At 42.6% G+C, this 4,566-nt stretch overlaps 1 long non-coding RNA gene across 1 annotated transcript; it reads right to left on the bottom strand.

The window, feature by feature from the left end:
• Window positions 1-2,868: 2,868 nt before the first annotated feature.
• LOC120798302 lies at window positions 2,869-4,036 on the bottom strand. Its single transcript, XR_005708669.1, has 3 exons — window positions 3,736-4,036; window positions 3,082-3,194; window positions 2,869-2,966 (listed from the first exon to the last, which is right to left on the bottom strand). It is a non-coding gene; the product is annotated as an uncharacterized LOC120798302 (long non-coding RNA).
• Window positions 4,037-4,566: the final 530 nt, after the last annotated feature.

Below are 4,566 nucleotides of genomic sequence, written 5' to 3'. Positions count from 1 at the left end.
CATTGTGTATGGACAGGGCTGATTTGAATTTACCAAGAGCCTGATCTAAGCTTTCATCACTTTTGTGTGAAAAAACACCTTGTCGCCGTTTGTCTCTGTCTGACATTGTGATGGACAGACGTTTTTTCAGTTTTAGCCAATACGTAAGCTATTGACCCAATATTCCAATATTAACTTCAAATATGTGGTCTCGTTTTATGCAATGAAAAAATACATAGTTGCTACATTTTCTGACGTTAGTTTTAGAAGATGGGAGAATCTTACTTTATTAAAGGAAAAGAAAGCTCTGTTTAGGTAAGAGTTGGTCCTCGGTTGACTGATTTAACTGTTGGATGCAGCAAGAAACACTTGATTTGACTGGGCTTTGAGCTTGAATACTCGGAGACACAGTTTTACATGATATACTGCCTCATTGAACGTTTTTATTTTGGATCCTTGTCATCTTTTAGGCCAAAACTAAAAACACTGAACTGCTGCATCAGCAGATTTGAGCCAAAACTACTTCACCTATAGCAGTCAATGTTCTTTAATCCACAGCCACCAAACCGGTAACTGCTCTGTGCTCAGATTGTGTATGTCACAACGTGAACAGTGTGCAGAAACAATGATGAGCTATTTGCCACCATCTAATGGTTGATGAGATTTACTGCAAACTAACCCACTGCTTTACCTTCAACTTTGCAAAGCTTCTAGAGAAACTACAGATGGGTGACAAATTGAGGGAAAAACCTGAATAAATGAGTGCAAATCCTAACAAATGCAGATGCCTCCATAGCAATGAAGCAATGAAGCTGCTTTGGAGGCTCAAGGTGGAACAACATCTAACCAAGACGCTTCATGTTGGGTTTTCCATTCATTCGTCCTCCATCTGTACTTTGAATACTGTTCTAATTCTCACAGTAAATGATGGCAAAAGAGATGTCACAACCATGTGTCAGTTTTAATTTTCAGCTAAATTTATTTCCAGTCCACATGAAGAATCAGTTGCAGATGTGTGGGACATTTAGAGTTTTAGCTGCATGTTTTTGGAATGTGGGAGGAAACCGGAGCACCCGGAGTAAACCCACGTCAACACGGGGAGAACATGCAAACTCTTCACAGAAAGGGCCGAGTAAACCAAACCCTCAGCCGTCTTCCTGTGAGGCAACAAAGAGCCACCGTGCTGCCCTCACTCTTAAAAGAGATGTGTTCTTTTCATTCGTCGATAGAAAAGCTCTTTTTAGCACAAATCAGACTTGTTTGACAAAGTAGAGCGGAAGCTTAAGCTCTACTTTGTCAAACTAATCTTTCTGGTACTTTATCAAACACATTCTTTCTAAGAGTGTGTATTAATCTTGAAAAATGATCCGATGATTTTTAATTTGGTTTTTCATTTTTTCAAGATTAATACAAAACAATCAAGACTGGGGGTAAAGACTGGACACGGGATATTTGCGTGTTCTAGTCATCCAGTGATCCACCGCTGGTGCAGGAGGTGAAAGGCTTCCTCAGAGTCCTGGCCACGGAAGAGAACATCCTGATGATGGCGGGGCGCCTCTGCTTCCTCGAAGGGTAGGGCGTCAAACGATTCTTCCTGTCGATGATTTCACTGTGAGACACTGATGCGTTAAGTACCTCACATGCTGGAGAAAGTTTGCTGGTCCTTTTGCGGAAAAACTTCCTCACTTTCTTTGCAAAGCTGCAGGTTTTTTCTGTGGACTTCTTCAGCTGCGCTTTTAAAATCTTGGCAACAGCTTCCTCAAAAGCCACGTCCCTGGACACCATGGCAGCCTGCAGCAGCTTTGGAGATCCAAACTCCCGACAAAGCTTCTTGTAGACGGGGATGTGGACCTTTCCAACAGTCTGTGGGAGAGCGGAACTTAATTCTCCCGCAGTCCTTTTTCTCAGACGTGTCAACTTTACATCAAAGTCCACGTCACATATCGATGTCCCTGTGGCGTTGGCGATGTGTTCCACTAGCTTCCCGAGAAACACAGCGAGAAAGGTCCTCTCTCGCTGTGACAACTGCTCTACAGAGCTGGAAGAGCGCTCTGAACTCTGACTCGCTGATATAAAGCTGACAATTTCAGCAATGTCCTCCTCCTCACCGTCCTGGATGTCCATCTCCTCGTCTGGACACCAACCTTCTTGGCAATCACTGTCCAGACATCCTTGGCTGTCAGGTGACTGAAGCGGGGCTGTTGTGCATCTCCACAGTATATGACTGATAATGTAAGCCATTTCCTCAATGTGAGATTCACATGTTTCTGGCTCAGCTGCAGGCTCCTCTTGTTGCGTGAAAGAGTCTGGCCCTCTGATTAGAGGCAGCGAGCAGTTCACCTTCTTCTTCACCTCTGCTGTAAACAACTCTAGCAGTTTGTCAGAGAGGTGGGACGTCTCCTGTTTGACTCCTAGTGCTGCACCAAAGCCGAGGTGAAAAGAATTTCCAAGACTTGCTTGGATATCTTCCTCCGTCACACGGTAATAATTCCTGTCCCTTGAAAAGAGAGAGAGAGTCACACATTAGTCAACTGATCTGATCTGGGCAGTGGTATTCAAACATTTCCTTCTTGTAACACCTTTTTCAAAACTTGGGGTCACCGTTTTAACAAACCACATAAATCAACCCTGGTAGCCAATGATTTCTACCAGAATCTGATGAGAATATATTCTAAGAGGCAGGATAAATCAATAACTTCATTTTTTGGCCTGTAATAATCCCAAGGTTACAAAATGCTTCATAAAATATAGATTTTAAAGAAGACAGTGTATGTGAATAGAACAGCATTTGGAGGCTTTTCACTTACCGTGTGAAATGAGTGTCGGAGGAGCTGCTGGGGCCTTTCAGGGAAATCCAGTTAAGAACCTGGGGTCTCACATCTTCCAGGAATACGACACTGACCGCATCTACCATCTCATGACACATTTGAGATAGCAGATCGGCCAAGTCTGTGTATACCTGTCCAGCTTCCAATAACATCCACTGCCTGGAAGAAAAGAATAGGAATGGTTGACCAAAACAAACCTTTAAACCAATATATACATCTAGATATATAGTTCTAATTTCTGCTACTTGTTGCTGGCTGCTGACTTTTAACTTACTCAGTTGTCATATCCTGTAAATAGAAATTGATAATTGGCTCGAAGTCGTCTGGTGTGAACAGGGGAACGTCTAAATCGCTGCACCTCAATTCTCCCAGTTCATCTGATGGAATCTAGAAAGAAGAACAATCAGATTTTAGCAACCAGGCATCTTTCATACACCATTGTGATGGGACAGTAAAAAAATATACATGACCACACAGTTTATTAACACTCATGGTACGTGATGCTGTGCGCAAACCACAAACCATCTCTTCATTCATTCTGTAGCCCGTCTTCGTTCAGACAGACCAGACAGAAATCTGTGACTAGATGCATTTAAAAGCTCATGGTCCAAATGAAAGTGTTTATGTCAAATGTTGCCTTTGAACAATTAACTGTCAGATATTAGCGTGCAGAGAATATCTGACCCATCAGAACTCTTCACATTGAATAATTCACTTTCTCTTCATTTTAAATAATGTCACAGCTGACAGACATAGAAATCTCTGATAAGTTTTTCATCAAAAGGTAAACTGATGGTAAACTTTCTCCCAGAGCCGCTGAAGTTGAGCTCAACTTGTGTATGTATGCTTGTGTGTGTGTGTGTGTGTGTGTGTGTGTGTGTGTGTGTGTGTGTGTGTGTGTGTGCGATTAAAGTCTAAATCTTCTTACCTTGTTATCCATGTCGAGCGCTGAAGTATCCATTCAAACACAATGGGGTACTTTCTTCTGGTGAGTTATTTCTCCGTAGTTTTCTCGGTGAAAGTCTCTTTCGATCTGTTCACTGTCTCTGCTCAGGTGAGAAATTGACTGTAGAACAGAATTCGTCATAAAGAATCATCACGTCACAATTACGCCTCAAACATCAAAGCCATCGAGCGCGCGCGCAGACACATACACACACACCCATCCTTGTTTTACTACACTCGTGGGGACCCGTCATTGATATGATGCATTCCATAGCCCCTTACCCTGACCCTAACCTAAACCTGATTCTAACCTCAACACTAAAACCAAGCCAAGACTCTCAAGCAGCCCTTCAGAGGTGTGAGGACCTGTCACAATGTCCTCACTTTCCCCAAATGTCCCCATTGCGTAAGGTCTAAACTCAAACTGGTCCTCACAATGATAGAAGTATACAAACACACACACGCGTGCGCATTTTTTACTGTAGATGTCTCTCGTGTAAACTTTCTATGGCGCCTTAAGAAAAACAAACAAAGAAAGAGAAAATTGTAAATTCCTGCAACTGTTCAGTCACTAAAGGGAGCGTTAAAACACAAAAACATTTCGGTTCTAGAAGCCCTAGTTTTAGCTACAAGGTTCATGCTAAAATGTGAGTGGATAATTAAATCGCGTGTGTGTGTGTGTGTGTGTGTGTGTGTGTGTGTGTGTGCCGGGGGGGGCAGAAACTTTTGAATGGGGGGCGTCAGACTGGAACACAGTTTTAAGAAGGGGGCACATTTGTAAAATTAGTTCAATTGTATTGGACTCAAATTTGAA

The sequence above is a fragment of the Xiphias gladius genome, chromosome 13, assembly GCF_016859285.1.
Source record: "Xiphias gladius isolate SHS-SW01 ecotype Sanya breed wild chromosome 13, ASM1685928v1, whole genome shotgun sequence".
NCBI lineage: Eukaryota > Metazoa > Chordata > Actinopteri > Istiophoriformes > Xiphiidae > Xiphias > Xiphias gladius.
This window is presented reverse-complemented; position numbering and strand designations above follow the sequence as displayed.